Source organism: Paramormyrops kingsleyae, chromosome 12, assembly GCF_048594095.1.
Source record: "Paramormyrops kingsleyae isolate MSU_618 chromosome 12, PKINGS_0.4, whole genome shotgun sequence".
Classification (NCBI taxonomy): domain Eukaryota; kingdom Metazoa; phylum Chordata; class Actinopteri; order Osteoglossiformes; family Mormyridae; genus Paramormyrops; species Paramormyrops kingsleyae.
In genome coordinates this window covers 14,350,198-14,367,429 of record NC_132808.1, presented here as the reverse complement: position 1 = coordinate 14,367,429, position 17,232 = coordinate 14,350,198, and the positions used below count along the sequence as shown (strand labels likewise).

Here is a 17,232-nt window from a genome sequence, read left to right as displayed (position 1 = left end):
CACCTAACACAAACAACAAACACGAAATAACGGAATGGTAACAAACAATGTAATCATGGAAATGCAATGACCGGATTTAAATGAGTAACCTTAAAAGGAAATACTGTTCTGCAAAGCAAGCACAGTTTGTGGAAACACGACCCTAAAGTCTTATAGCAGGTTAACAGAACAGCTTTAGTTGTTAGAATAAGAGGAAGCTGGTTTACTTGGTTGAATGGGGGGGGGGGGTCTTGGCAGTTGATGGCAGAGCTCAGAACCTTTGTTCTGAGGTGCCAGGGTTTGGTTATGGTCCAAAGTTCATGAATAGGGATGACCAGGAATTCGACTCCTGGCCCAATGTCTGGCCATCCATTTGGCGGGCTTTCAGGAAGAGGGTATGTATCAGTCCTTTTGGGATTTATGACCCGACTGATTCTCCCTTTACTGATGATTTTCATTAAGCTGTTATAACTTTTGATACATCCACTTTCATGGTACTTCCTGGCCAGATTTGGAATCAGGGGTGATTATCAATCAGTTTGACACCAAACATGCCATATCAGCTTCACAGGTTCACACCTCATACCATCTGTATTAATTGATTAAACTATTAATTATTTTATGTATGTGACTGATTCACCTCAGTATATGACACAGGTGCTTTGGGTATGGGAGGTATTTTCTGCAAAAAATAAAATTAAAATGAAAATGATAAAAAGAAAATACAGTCTCCACTTTGCCATTTACTTCCCAAAGTCTGTGCGTAAAAATCCTGCACAAATTAAAATTTAAATGAAATAGCACTATTTGCATTTTAATTTTCCACTCATGTATGAGTCAGATGTGAAAAATTGAAAAATAATTTTTTTTTTTTTTGTCTTTTCATTTTCCAATTTGACTTTTCATTTCCTACTTTGGCTTTTCATTTTCAAGTTCGCTACATGCAAATATATGTTAATCGGAGCGGGGCGGTGGGCGGAGCTACTGATCACTGCTGCGCTTCTCAGTGCGTTTGCCGATTCCTTTCTTCTTGTGTTTCTTGCCCGTGTCGCCCAAACTAATGGCAAAGACACACGCGGCTTAAGTTAGCTACTAGCTACAGCTTCCGATTCATTTTGCTTCTTATTCGTAGCATCTAATTTCGAGGCTTAAGTTGGAAATACAAAATAACGTATGAATAAAAGGTTTGAGAACGTATATTTATTTCGTAGAAGAAAGTCTTCCTGTATTGAAAATGGTGGAATTACCTGGGCATAATGTGATCTTTCATTTGTAACAGTAAAATGGTCGCATGACACTTTGATCAATTGTTCACACTTATTTGAATAAGAAGCCATATTTCCAAATGGAATTCGGAGGTCTTATTCATCTTGGGTAAGGTAAATATGAAATGCATAGTAAACAGCAGGCATGCCACTCTAATGACACTGAAATTAGCCTAGGCCAGATAGCTACCTAGCTGAAAACATGGCAGTCTGACCCAGGCTAATTTCAGTGTTTCCTTACAATGGCATACCTGCCATTATATCGCATGACATAATATTTAATTTCGTATTTTCAAAATGTTTTAACTAAAAACTGCACAGCATGTGCAGCTTCGAACACTCCCCTATAAGGAAGCTGCAAGTAACTTAAGTCGTGAAATAAGACGCTACAAATAAGAAGCTAAATGAATCGGAAGCTGTAGCTAGTAGCTAACTTAAGCCGCGTGTGTCTTTGCCATTAGTTTGGGCGACACGGGCAAGAAACACAAGAAGAAAGGAATCGGCAAACGCACTGAGAAGCGCAGCAGTGATCAGTAGCTCCGCCCACCGCCCCGCTCCGATTAACATATATTTGCATGTAGTGAACTTGAAAATGAAAAGCCAAAGTAGGAAATGAAAAGTCAAATTGGAAAATGAAAAGACAAAAAGGGTTTTTAATTTTATTTTTCAATTTTTCACATCTGACTCATACATGAGTGGAAAATTAAAATGCAAATAGTGCTATTTCATTTTAATTTTAATTTGTGAAGGATTTTTATGCACAGACAGGGAAGTAAATGGAAAAGTGGAGATTGTATTTTCTTTTTATCATTTTCATTTTAATTTTATTTTTTGCAGAAAATACCTCCCATATTTTGGTTGCACCTCAACAGATGTTACACTTTGTGCAGACATTACATCAAATATTCATATTACAAACAGCACATCTTATCCATAGATAGGCATGGCCATTAGTTTGTGGTAATATCAATATAAGTTGCACATCTGGACACAACATATCTTGGTTGGTGTGGCTTATTCTAATTGATCTTCTCCAAAATGGATAATGTACACCTTAATTCAGTTCTTTTTAATATCGCATGGTAGAACAGAAAGCTTGCTAAGGTACCAAGATCAGATAAGGACCACCAAGGAATGTGGAGGAAGAAAAGGGGCGGGGGTTGTTAAACACAGAAAGAAGACTCTCTAAAAGTTAGGACACACTGGTTACACTAATTTCCAGATTCTTCTGGTATACCATGAGAACATGTATACAATGGTGGCTATACCTATTTATTTATTCAACTTTATATAAGTGTTCAAGTGCAAAGGGGTAAAATAGGTAATAGTCCGTGAACATTCGTTATAAGGGTGGCACATAAAACACTAACATTGTCTAAGGACTCATACAAACATAACCTATCTGTATATTGAGGCTAGTAGTCGTGAGTAAATCAATATACAGGGTATACAAAAGCCAAACTTAAATGAAACTTTCTTTAGGGTGTTGGTCTGTTCGGTGAGTGGTATGTAAGGCAGGATGTCTGGGGAGGGGGTTGTGTGCCAAGTCGAGGGACCGCTGTCCATTAGGTCCACTCTGCTGTCTGTAGGTTCCTAAATCTTTAGGCAATAATAGTTGGAGTGCTGGCCTCCCTTGTTATCTGTGTGTATGTGTTCATGTGTGTAACCCCCCTTTGGTGCCTCTCGTACCAGGCTCGGCCTTGTCTCAGGCCACCTGGAATTTAAGCTCTGTGATATGTGCATGTGTGATCCTACATGTACCAGTGTTAAATTAACACTGCATGGTCTCTATATGGGTCCACACCATTTAGTGTTACCTTTAACACTTTACAGTGTGCAGTGAGTGTTGTTTTACAGTGCTAATATTTATTAGCTCTTATAGTGTTCAATTTATAACCTAAAGTGTTAAGACAATGTGTCTCCACCTCTTCCCAAACTGCAAGCCCATACGGGTGGCACACAAGTACAAAATGGGTGGCCCATATCTGCCCTATTTTAATGTGCACTCATTTGAACTCATTTGGGCATTCAGCTGCTGTGTTTTACTAACCCACCATAATAAGAAAGACTCAGACCAACATGGCCTTTTCTCTTTTTATGCAAGGTCTGGGCATACTGAGGGATCCTGGGATGCGCTGGAGGAATGAAAAGTGCTGGACCACCAGGCCTCCTAAAGCATAAGTGGGGTTTGTAACCCAGGAGGTGGAAAGTTCTCCTGGTCTTCTCAGGAGCTGAACCTGTGATTGTTGAGCACCTGGAGGAGGTAAAAGGTGGCTGTAGATAAGGAGGATACCAACAGGACACCAGGAGGTGCTGACAAGGCTGCTGGAGATGAGGTGGGTGTGGACTGGATATCTGGAGGCCCCAACTTCTGCAAAATTGCAGGCGAGGCCTCTGTGGGGGTCTGTAAAATCAGGTCATATCTGTCTGTTGAAATCTGTCCCAGGCCAGGCACAGGTCAGGTGCAGCATGGGGTCATGTGAGATAGGTGCTGGGCAGCCTGGAAGTCAGGGACTGACGGGGGGGCTGAGCCTTCAGGGGCCAGCAGGACGACCAAGACTTCAGAAGCCAGAGGGACGACCTGCTGACAAGAACACGGAGAGTGGAGACGTTCACTGTCCAGGGCATCGGTGAGGCGGCATGGACTCCAAGAGAGAGACCGGGAACCCTGGCAGCCAAGGGATAGATTTGGGCTGTCAGAATATTCCAAAATACGTGAGAGTTTGTCTCAAGCTTCTTTATTCCAAGGTGGATGCAACATTTCTGACTTTATTAACAGCAAATGTTTATTAGGCAAATTGTTAGAAATAATTATCAGGCAGCAAATGAGTCGGCATGATAATCACTCCTGCCTCACACCCATCTCTCTGGTAGGCTGCCTGGGTCAGCAACTTATCCTGTGTCTAAGCTGCCACCTAGTGGTGGCCTCTTACCATGACAACACTGTCTTACCATATATGTCATTTGCTATCTCAGGCTCCTCAGGACGGAAGTAATAACTGGCAGTGTGGGATCCCACGTGGATGAATAAGAAATGACATGCTGCCCATAGTGTGGGGCATAGAAGAACAAATAAGTCATAAAAATGTGCATAAAATTCCTTCCAGGAATGAAATGAAGGACTGAAGAGCATAGTATTTACAGTATGTGGAGAGAATGGGGGAAATTCACTAGTATATTTTCTATTTACAAACAGCATTACTGCTATCCATACTGCTTCATCACAACACCACAGCTTTGTCTTTTTTTCCATTTTCAACTTTGTATTTATTCAGGTCTTCTAGGAAGTCAGGGGGTATGATCGCTTGTAAAAAAAAAATGTATACTTAGATATATATCCAGTATGCTAAAAGTATATGGCACATACTTAAAATATACTAACACTTTTCTAGGAGTACACTTGAAATATACTTTAGAGATGCTAAATATAGCTTTCAGCAGTATACTTAAAACAGTATAGTAATTAGTTTCCTGTAATTAAATGTATTTTTTTTTTGGTTCTATACACTTAAAATAAATTCAGTAAGTCATGTACAGTATAAGCGGTTGGAAAATGGATGGATGTATACTTCAATTATATTTATTTCATTCTTCATTATTTCATCAAGTTGCTAACCAAGATTTGTGAAAACAAACATAAAATAGCACAGTATTTAAAATATTACAAAATACATTTTAAGTATGTTAGCAGTTATGTAACACTGATATTTCCAGTCATTTGTAGATGCGCACTTTAAATGTATTTAATTTACTTTTCACAGCTATTTGTACTAATGCACACATTGCAAGTTAAAACACAAATAGGAACTACTGTGAACAATGGTTTATATGAAAAAATGCATGCTCATGTCTATATATAGAAGAAACACGTACATATTAAATCAATATCTAGATTTTCACTTGTAACTTGAAATTCTTCTACCCCTTTAAAATGCCTAAATTAATTACAAAATTTATAAACACAAAGATAACCATAACTGCAATTTATTTTCTTTTTCTTTTAGTTAGTAAGTGATTCAGAGGATGAAGAGGATGACGGCTACATCAAACCAAGTACAACCCAAAGTGCCAGCTGTTGTCTTGACATAGAGACCATAACGGCTCTTAAGGGTATGTTTTCTGTGCTACATACAACCATCACATGCATATTAACTGTTTTAACTGTGATAAAAAAAACACAAATGTTACGCAGGATAGTATCATGATTTTGACTGGTGAACAACACAATCAAGTCAACACAATGACAAACCTTTTTAAGTAGAGAAGGATGTGTTGAGTACAAATACTCTTCATACCATTATTATTTGTGATTATTTCAAGGTAAATAAGTGCAAATAAAATGTGTTAATTAACATTGTGCTTCTTCATAAATGGCTTTATGGTTCAAATATAAATCATCCAATAATTTTGTATTGGTACCGCAGAAGGCAGAAAGTGTTGTTGGGGATGCTCAAAGTTATGCATATTGAATAACATATTTATGAAAAAGTATATGATTTTACATTAAATACATTTAAATGAAATATCTTTGGGTTACTTGACGTAATCCCTGGTTCTTTGATAACAGAGTGAGGTGATTCACTATGGGAATCGCTTTGGGCGTGACCAACTACGGAAGGTCCAATGACACCACGTCCTTCCATGATGGACAGGTTGACCTGCGACCAGGCTCCGCCCCTGCCCTATTAATGCGGTCGACCTCCCTGAGGGCTCATTCTAAAAGGATTTCTTCCCGTGCCTGCGCAAGACGGGAAGTGATGGTGAAACACCTCACTCTGTTATCAAAGAACCAGGGATTACGTCAAGTAACCCAAAGTTCTTTTTCTAACTTCGCTCGGTGTTTCACTAAAGGGAGATACGGACCGCTCCGGATTGCGCCGCAATCTCCCCAGACTGCAAACTATAAAGACGCACAGAAAACTGATTTCTCAGATCAGTTCTGCAGCGTTAGCCTCCAGCACTGCATGTGCCACGGAAGGTCCTGAGACATCCAGCCTGTAAAAACGCACAAACGTGTGCGGTGTAGCCCAGCTTGCTGCATGACAAATATCCTGGACTGACACCCCTTTGAACAAGGCCCAAGATGTGGCCATGCTTCTGGTAGAATGGGCCCTTAAACCCTCAGGAGGCTGAGAGCCCCTGCATGTATAAGCTAAAGAAATAGCCTGTACAATCCAGTGAGAGAGCCTCTGGCGGGACAGCGGCTTGCCCCTCCGGGGGGGAGCCCAGGACACAAACAACTGATCGTGCTTCCTGAAGCCTGCTGTCCTGTTTATATACACATGTAGGGCCCGAACTGGACACAATGTGTTTAGCTTCTGTTCCTCAGCAGAGGAAAAAGGAGGGGGGTGGAAGGCTGTCAGCTCCACCTTAGAGCACCTGTAGGTCGAGTCCACAACCTTAGGCACAAAAGCAGGATTAGGACGCAGGCACACTTTGGTAAGTCCCGGACCAAACTGCAAACAAGAAGAGCGGACAGACAGGGCCTGCAAATCGCTCACTCGCTTTGCTGTAGTCAGAGCTAAAAGCAGCGCTGTCTTAAGAGATTTTTCAACTCCACCCCATCCAAAGGCTCAAAAGGGTGATGAGACATGGCGCCCAGCACCAGAGACAGATCCCACAATGGGACTGACGGCTTAGAAACCGGGCGTTTCCGGCGGGCGCCCTTCATGAAACGGCAGATCAGGGGGTGCTGTCCAGCCGGCTTCTCACCAAAGCCCACGTGACAGGCTGAAATCGCAGCCAGATACACTTTAATTGTGGAGAAGGCTTTCCCTTTTTCCAACAAATCCTGCAGAAAACAGAGGATTTCAACCACTCAACACTGAAAAGGAACAGTCGGCCCACACCAATCCTCAAATACTCGCCATTTCCTGCTGTAAAGCGAGCAAGTGGAAAATGCCCTGGCACTCTGTATAGTGTCGATGACCGGTGGGGGCAGGCCTGCAGCGTTCAGGTTCCACCGCTCACGGGCCAAGCCCAAAGAGCTATGTTGTCCGGGTGGGGATGGTAGATTTCCCCTCTCGGCTGTGACAGGAGATCCCGGCGTGGTGGGAGGGGCCACGGCTGACCCTTCAGCAGGTGAACTATTTCTGCCACCCAGTGTCTGGATGGCCAGTGTGGGGCTATCAGAATCAATGACAGACCCTGCTCCCTTACCCTGGCTAATGTGGAGGAAATTAGACTCAGGGAACGCATAGAGAAGGATGGTTGGCTAAGGGTGGGCTAGAGCATCCACACTCAATGGTGTATTTTCTTCCCACAGGGAAAAATACAGTGGGCACTGAGCGTTTTCCTGCGAGGCGAAGAGATCTACGCCTGTCCGTCCGAATCTCTGCCATACCTGCTTACTACCTGAGGGTGAAGTCGCCACTCTCCATAGAGGGGGTTTCCTCTGGACAGCAGGTCTGCCCCCCTGTTCAGGACACCCGGCACATGTGTCGCACGGAGAGACAAGAGCCGGGTGCTGCACCACGCGATCAGCTTCCTGGCTAATTGGTGCAGCCGGAGAGAGCGAGTGCCGCCCTGGCGATTGATGTAGGCCACCACTGTTGAATTGTCTGATTTCACCAGAACATGCTGACCCTGGAGAAAACCTAGGAAGTGTTTGATTCTAGGAACACTGCAAGCAGTTCCAAATAGTTTATGTGCTGTGCGCCTATCTGGGGGGGCCACACGCCATACACAGCCCTGCCCATCAAGGTTGCACCCCACCCTGACTGGGACGCATCTGTTGTCAGTTTAACTCTCGAGGACACCCCCCCTAAAAAGATGCCCGACTCGAGAGCCCCCCTGGTACACCACTGGCAAAGCACCTTCACACATGCCGAAGTCACCCTCACCGGCCAGCTGAGATGATGGCGAGGGCAAAGACCTAATTGCACCACCCAGCGCTGAAAGTTCCTCATCATGAGGAGACCTAGATGCATCACTGATGCCGTTAGCCCCAGCAGACACAGGCAGAGTCTGTATGAAACCACTTCCCCTAACTGAAAGTGGCCAAGACATTGCATAAAAGACACTATTCTCCTCTCCGCTAACGTAACCCGAAACGAGAGGGAGTCTATTCGGAGGCCCAAATATTCCGTGAGCTGCGAGGGGGTCAGACGGCTCTTTTCCATATTGATCCTGAAACCCAGATCCCTGAAATGAGTGACAGCTATTTCGGAATCTGTGATCGCTTGCTCCTTTGAACGGGAGCATATTAAATAGTCGTCTATGTAGGACAATATCCTGACGCCGCTGTTTCTCAGTGGCGCCAGAGACGCCTCCACACACTTGGAACAAAACTTCCAATTGCCAAAATTCATTTATTGAATCAATCACTCTTTTGGTGAAACTTTAGACACAATTTGCAGATCTGAGCACAACTCTAAACACATTCCCATTTATCAAAATACATTTTGCACCGTGGTGAACTTTGATGCAAAATAGAAAACACAGGCTGCAGAAGTTCAGCACAGCCACCATACAGTAGTCATCATTTAAACACAATGACTCAAAACTGTTCACACATGTTTCTAAACATGAGAAGAAGCCAAAGAGTGACTAGAACATACAATATGTGCTAGATAAGAGCGCAAGTGCCATTAGTGAGATGAATTTTGACGTCAACGTACAGATGGGTCACACAGAGGATTCTTCCCGCATCACCCAGCAAGGTGTCCCTATTGCTCACTACAGACAGTGTTTGCGAACGTTCGTTCAAACTATGGTTTTGGGAAACGCACTCCACAATGGAAAGGTTACGGAGGAGCTTTTTCCCCCAGGTCATAATGTTCCTAAATCAGGACAATACTCAATGCCTCTAGGTGCTGCTTCACACTGTCCAAATCATTGGCACATACCTCAGGCCTCTTGCACATTCCACTTATATACCTCTTACCTATCACTTATGTATAGATTATGCACAGCTGAACATTACATATATTTTTTATCTTATTATTTTTCTTATTTTTTCTATATTTTGTTACTCTCTCATCATGCACAGCTGCTCGGAGTGACCAGGGTTGCATTCCACTACATGTTGTATGTGTACAACTGTGTACGTAAGGAATAAACCTTTTGAATCTTTAATCTTCAATCTTGAATTTTTGTAAAGTACAAACTCCAACCTTCCTGGCAATATATCACATGTCCTGGGGCAGCATTTCTACATGCCACTTCCATGGACTTTTAGTTTTAGATTATGGAGGGCAGCTTCCTCATTGTTACAGTGTATAGGGTGAAAATGCATAATTATAAATCCTGCCCCAGACACTTTCATACATTTTTGTAGAGTACAAATTGTGACCTTTCTGGCAGTATATCACATGTCCTGGGGCAGCATTTCTACATGCCACTTCCACGTTTCAATGTAACAGATGCTTTGCAATATCCTTTTTTTTAATTTATTTCGTGTATTAATTCTGATAAAATGGCTTGTACACAGCAAATGTGCCAGTGTTAAATTAACACTGCATGGTGTCTATATGTGACCACATCATTCAGTGTTACCTTTAACACTTTTCAGTGTGCAGTGAGTGTTGTTTTTACAGTGTTAATATTTATTAATTCTTATAGTGTTCAATTTACAACCTAGAGTGTTAAGACAATGTGTCTCCACCTCTTCCCAAATTGCAAGCCCATATGGGTGGCACACAAGTACAAAATGGGTGGCCCATATCTGCTGTGATGGCTACAGCCACACAGTAAGGCTAGAAACATATATTTACATCCTAAGTTGATTTGTTTTGTATGTTTTTATTTTATTTGCAGTAATTCATAGGTCTTGATTTTTGCCTTCTGTGGTTGGGGTAGCATATTTTCATATTGTAGGGTTGTGTGCAATGATTGTCGAAATCAATCATTTGGTTTGCAGTTACTTTGGTTTTGGGGGATGGCGCAGATCTCCCAAAAGGACAATCCTTGGAGCAGGGGCAAACCATGTGCTACCATGGCAAGAGGGGGGAGTTAGGGTTTAGTGTTTTGCTTTGTTTAATTATATGTAGTGATTATTTGGTTGACCCCTTTGTATGTTAATTGGTTTGGCCAAACCGCTATATATGTACATTATTTGGCAGTCAGTCCTGTAATTTATACAATTTGCAACTTTTTTTCTGTATAAATATTTTACAGCAACATGACGTTCCTAGAACTTTTTACAACACGTTATTGGCAACTCCAGTTGCCAGGTAATTACTGTAATTTTACTAGTTACCAGGTAATTACTGTAATTAAAGTTTACAAAACAATGCTGTAAACATGTTTACAGTGTTATTGTAAATTAAAAACAACAAAGTCCTGTAATTGGTATACAATAATAAACTGTAATTTAGTATACAGTAACATATTGTAGATCTGTTTTACAGTAACTAACAACTAATTTACAATATCTTATTGGCAACTTTTTTGCCAGTATTTTAGTCAAAGTCAAAGTCAGCTTTATTGTCAATTCCTTCTCATGCACTGGACATGCAAAGGAATCGAAATTGCGTTTCTCACTGTCCCATGCGCAGACAAGACAAAAGACATGACAGGATAGGACAAACAGTGAAGTGCACAAGTACAACAAAAAACACATCCTAAGTACTGAGTAACAGTATATAAAGTGTATAAAGTATAAAGTGCAGCTTAAGGCATATACTTTTGGTACTGAGAGAGATATATAAAGTGTTTCCAGTTTTGTAAAAGTGTTTCTGTGCAGAGAAATTCAATAATAGTAATGCTAGTAATAGTAATAGCAGCTGTAATAGTAATAGTAATAATAATAATACAACAATAATATAATAATAATAATAATAATAATAATAGTAGTAGCCGATTGTGCAATTTGTATATTTCAGAGGTAGTTTCAGTCGGGGGAAAGAGTTTAGTAATTTCTTTTACTGCAATTTCTACAGACATTTTTTACAGTGAATGTAATCATTTATACAGTCATTATGAATTTTACAATCTGCTACATTAATGAGCCCAAAGCCCATAAGACTTTTTATTGACTCCTCACTAAGGTTGAATACATGCCTTAGAAACACAACACTCTACACACCTATGCTATAATTTGTAATTTACTGTATGTTATTAAATGTTTTTATCAGCAGTTGTGGAGGGTATCTTGTGTAGCCAAAGGAGACCCATGCAAATTGCAGAAGAACATTCAAACAGAATCACACCAAGGAAAGCAGTGAGCACTGTGAGGCCTGAAATGCAGTTAGCAATTATCTGTTTCAGGATCAGCACAAATGAATGTTTATCTTATGTAGATGCAGAAGGATAGAAAATCACTTGTATTATCATGAATTCACTAGAAAGCAAACGTTTCTTTGCGTTAAGCGCAAATCAATGAATATTGGGCTGCTCTGGTCCTCAGATCCCTCTGCGATTCCAGACACACTGAGGATTCATCTCTTCCACATTCACAGACCCTTGCAAAGGGAAAACACACAGAAAAACCATTCTGTTACCTCTCCTGTAAACTGATTGCTTATTACAAGCCTTAGGAATTATCTACCTCGTTGTATGCCTCATTTGACAAACACATCTACTAAATTAAGGTAATACAATATACTATGTCACACAAACTGCTCGCAGTGGAATAATAAGTACAACATTACTGAAGATGTATTTACTTATATCTTCAGTTATTAGATGTTACAAACCTGTTACCTTGTCATTTATGCTCTTTAGTCCTTTAGATGGAAGATTTGGCCATCAGGCTGAGTCCTCCAGGATAGTGTGGTGTTTTCTGACATGCCTGCGCTGATCAGTTTCTCCTGTAACTAAATAATAACACAACGGAATATTTCCTTGAGCATCCATTGGCAATTTGTGTCTTTCTCTGCTAAACATATGCGAGAACTGAACTGACCTGCATTAACAGATGGCTGCTGAATTCAGGATCCATTATTTCTCCATTTGTACTGACAGTCAGTCTCACCACTGTTCTCTTTCCTGTAAGGACTGAGCAACAGAAGAAGTCTTGCACACATCCATTTCCATCCAAATTTGTAATCAAATTACAAATAGTCATTTTTAAATACATGCATTCATTTAAACATTAATCATTAGCAAAATTAATTGTATCAATTATTTTCAAGTTAAACCATGCAGATGCACATGTTCATCCAGATATCTGGTGCCTTAATATTTGCTTACCTAAACCTGAAACATTACTAAACATTTTTTTTCTATTTCTGAATGCCAATTTTGGTTATCTAAGCTTTTTTGCTTAAAATGTGGAAAGATGAACATTCCCTGTATCCCTCATCATCACTCTCTTCTGCTATCACCTGTTTTATTTTTGTTTTTTTTTTTAGAAAGTTCATAATTCTTTAAATCTAAATATAATCAAATCACTCTATATAACACATATCACATGTATCATGATCTGTTACACCCCGATATGGGTTTATACCTCGCAGGCACTCAGAGCTTTCAGGATCGGCATCGTATCCCTGCGCACCAGCATAGAACAAGCATGTATAGAAAAAGGATGAATGTGTAGCAGGTGGAGATGCTTTGATTTGTGGCGGTGTGCTGCGTGCTCAGTCTGTTCATCAATTATCCACTTGAGGGCACCTTATATAAGGCTTTGGTGCCCAGCGTGGGGCATTCCCAGACTTTTTGGCGTTCATACTGCCCGCTTTGCTTCCTATCCGCTACGTTTTTGCCGTTGATTGTTTGCCTTCGATAGCGGCGCCATGCTGTAACTCTGAAGGCAGAGTGCCCGTCGCTTCGTCGCAGGACGGTCTCTTTTCTAGTATGACGCCGGTATGGTGTTTCGTTTCCTCTCTTGCGTGTGATTGAAGGCGCTGCCTGAGTGGTATGTATGCCTGACTAAGTTATCGGTTTTGCCCTTTTTCTTGGCTGTAGCACGAACTGTATTTACTTTTCTAATAGATATCATCTGGACGATTTAACGGCTGTAAGACCGTCGCGGGGACTCTGTAGGACCGCTGCTGCTCTGTTGGACCCGTATGTTTTTGTTTTCATGTTTCTTTTCATTGTTTTGTATTTAATGTTCAAAACTTGTTAGGTGCATTGGTGTTTATTGTTTTGTGTTAAGTGTTTTTTTTTTCCTCCCAATTGTATGGGAGTTTTAGCGCGTATTTAGTCTATTTAGCGTGGGAACTGGCCGATGTGGGGTTACTGCAGTGGTTCCCAAACGGGGGGGCGCGCAGAAGTATTGCGGAGGGGCGCACCAATGGGATAGCCTCAGGGGCATGTGCCACCCTAAAATAATCTCTTCACAGACTGGACGATTAAACAAGTAAAGCAGCGCAACATTACAGTAACTAACAATAAATAAACCACTAACTTACGTGTACTATTAGAGCATTTATGTCACTTATTTAAACTTTACTTTACTAGGTTAATTAACTGAAAACCAGTCCTCACTGCTTTACATGATATTCGGGAGTAATAGCAGATTACGCATCGGAACTGTCTGGGATACAAACGACACGTTCTTCAGCCAATAAGGGCAAAGTTGTGTCGTCACGGAGGCTGTTCCAGTTTATTCAGCCGGCTAAGAGGTGCCAGAGTATGTGAGTGGAGTGGAGCGGCAAGAATTTCCGCTCCGGGCTCAGAGCATTTCATGATCACTCCGCTCCAGCTCTGCTCTGGGTTTACCATTTCCTGCTCCTCGCTCCTTCCCCGCTCCCTCCTCATTTGATCCTCGCTCCATGTTCCTTCCATGAAAAAAATGTCTCTAATTGACGCTGCACTGTAATTTTTCATTATTTATTTTTATATCGAACCTCTGTGCGTTCAGTGAAGAAAAAAAATACACAATACTCGGAGAAAAATATCAACGTGCTTCAGTAGGACAGTAGCTATATTAGCCCAAGCCAAATATAGCTCACTTTCGAACAAAATGAAATACAAATGCTGGATGTGGTTAGATTAAATAACCAGAAGAAAAACATTACATTAAATAAAATAAATTACTAAACTAAAATAAGTTAAACAAGTGGCCAAACTAAAAAAATATGCATGTAGGCTATTATTGCCTTCTCTTTAAAACAAATTGTTGAACAGTCTTTTAATGATCAAAATTAAATCTCCAATGCTGCATTCACTTTGAGAAAAACGAGTTTTTGCAGAGTGGAGGGTGTCAAACAATTGATTTATGCAGTTGGTATTGGCAATTTGGGTTGTTAAAGCATTTCAGGTGAGACGGCGATTATATTAGAAAATTATAATTTCTACCTCTAATATTTAGAGAGACAAAGAAATGTATTATGAACCACCGACCTTTACATTTGCTGTCCAAGTGTGAGTGGAACACTGTATCGTGTTTTCTCCAAGAGCATCTGGCATGCAGACCTCCACCAGGAGGATCTAGAAGGACGGAAACACGTGAACTCCACAAGAGAGCCCGGACATGACGTTATGCAAACTTACGCCATGGAGGCAGTACCAGATATCACATGATCTCCACGCACAGCCTGGATTTGTCAGTGGGAGAGTGTTTAGCTTTGTCGAAAGAAAATAGTGGGTAGAACAAGCAACAACGGTATCATTCGACCGGTGATTTTTTTTTTCTTCTTCTCCAAATTTAGCTTTAAATTGAATACTTAAGCTTAGACTGTCTACTGAAAAAGAAAAAATATATAAATTTATAACTACATTTATAAATTGTCTTTTGCGCACAAGTTATTATTTGGAAGGAACAGGTTAGCTGCGTATAGCTGTCATGTTAATGTAAGAGGTTTATTTCAGCACGCCGTACTATGTTTGCTAGACCTGGCATTAGGGTACAATAAGATACAATAGCCTTGCAATTAATATTACTGGAAGGAGTAAAGACAACGCTGCCGCGCACTACTTTGACATTAAGGCTGAGGTATACTATAGTCCGTGTGAATAGGCGCCAAGAACAATACTTTTTTTCTTCATTATCGGTAGTCAATAATAAAACAGGTATACACAGGTACAATAAATACAATAAATAGCTGTCAGTAATGACAAGAAATGTTAGGAGAACTTGGTGAGGCGAACAAATCAACAAACCGAGTAAAGTGGAAAACATAATAGCCTATATCTTGACGCAACCGAACCAAACATGAGTGTCAACAATGTTAAAGATGTACAAAATACAGCCTGCGTGCAATAAATTGTGACCAAGTTATATAAGTTATTATGTAGTATTTTTGATTATTTGAATATGATTAGCAAATTGACGGAATATAGGCATATTATAATATAATGCATATTAATATTGACACTGATGTTTTGTTCGGTTGCGTTAAGACAGATTATGTTTGCAACTTTAATCGGTTTGCTGATTTGTTCACCTCACCGAGTTCAACTAACATTTTTTGATATTACTGATGTCATGCGATAAACGCGGAAGCAGGCGAAGGAAGCCGTGAATATGCACAAAAGGGAGTTATTTTCTGGGGTAACACACATCACGACACGTGAAGTTAATGACCGGACTGGGGAAACGAACGGAAACGCGGACTAAATACACTGGACTAATGACAGCAATCAGAAACAGCCGTAAAACACAGGGAATCCACATGAGGTTAACGAGGGGGGCGTGGCACAGGAGGATTGGCACGATCGGGGCGTGACAACTGACACCTATTGCATTTACTGTACCTGTTTATCATAGTGTATTATTATTATGATTATTGTCATGTCGCTTCACCTCTGTCGCGACCATACACACGGACTGTATAATTCAGCCTTAATACCAAAGAAACAGTTTGCAGCATTAAAAAAATGGAGTTACTTGTTGACTGTAAATGAATGGCTCTCCAGTTCGATTTGTTTAGACGCTGAGACATAGTTTTGGTAGACATAGTTTTCATATTACTCTCGGCCTCAAACACAGAGTAAATTATCATGTGCGCACAGAATAACTTGTGCAAACACGATTTAAAACCCTATGGGAATTCGGGGGCTCCGTATTAAAGTAAGAATTTCACACGTTCCGAAATAATAAAATTAACATATGCTATTAACGTCCCTTCTTGTAGAATTAAAATACATTATTAACGTCCGTTTCCAATGTTAAATATAATTTAAATTGATCACCAAAATAATAAGTGTATACTTTAAAAGACTAGATTTCTGTTCGTTCGAGTTAAAGTCTGGGTTGTGTGTGAGGGTTATGTGATATCTGGTACCACCTCCATGGCATGTTTGCATAACGTCATGTCCGGATTCGCTAGTGGAGATCACGTGCTTCCGTCCCTCTAGTGGAGATCTGCAGCCAGACCCTTCTCGTTTTCTCGACACATGCCTTTTAAGATTCCACAACGAACCTTTTGTCGTTGTAATCACCTCCCCGCACTCGCTTTCTCCTTTGTCGTCATTACCTTTTAAGATACATTTGTATTTTTGATCACCTTCTTTAAAGTAGTATTTCAGAAAATCCATCTTTCTGTCAGTGGTGCTTAACTGTGCTTTGCACAACATGAATTCATTCATGCTATAGCTAATGCAGTTGCATTATGGGCCGGAGCGGTAGTGGAGCACTCTTGGAGCGAGAGAAAATCGCGACGCTCCGACTTTCAAAAAATACGCTCCAAGCTCCAGGCAAAATCATGCCGCTCCACGCCTCACTCCGCTCCGCTCACATACTCTGAGAGGTGCTGTACGATCTGTCTTAAGTCGTCTTGCTCTTGCAAGGTTTTTGTACCATGTGACATGGTGACACGTGGCGACGTTTTGCAGCGCCGGACAAAAAAATTTAACCATATCATGGAAAAACGAGGTTTAAAATTTTCTACATGAAGTGTAGGGAAACTATCAATTAATGGGTATGATTTAGTGTTGCTTTGTGCTATAGTATAGGCTGAAGCCTGCGGTTATCATTAAAAACAAAATGCGGTAATCGTAAGACAAACTAATTTGTGTATGCCAATGAATATTAACAGGAATGTTAAATCTGCATTTGCATAATTTCAAACTTATGCTGGACTTTTATTTTTAATTGATTGCTTTTTTTTCTCCCACAGTGGTGAAATTGCACCATTTGTAATTGCATTTGTTTCGC

At 40.7% G+C, this 17,232-nt stretch overlaps 1 protein-coding gene across 1 annotated transcript in view; it reads right to left on the bottom strand.

Moving 5' to 3' along the window:
• LOC111856478 (putative C-type lectin domain family 20 member A) overlaps nt 1-17,232 on the bottom strand; it is a 213,452-nt gene that overhangs the window by 136,761 nt on the left and 59,459 nt on the right. The gene's annotated exons all lie outside the window — the stretch shown is intronic.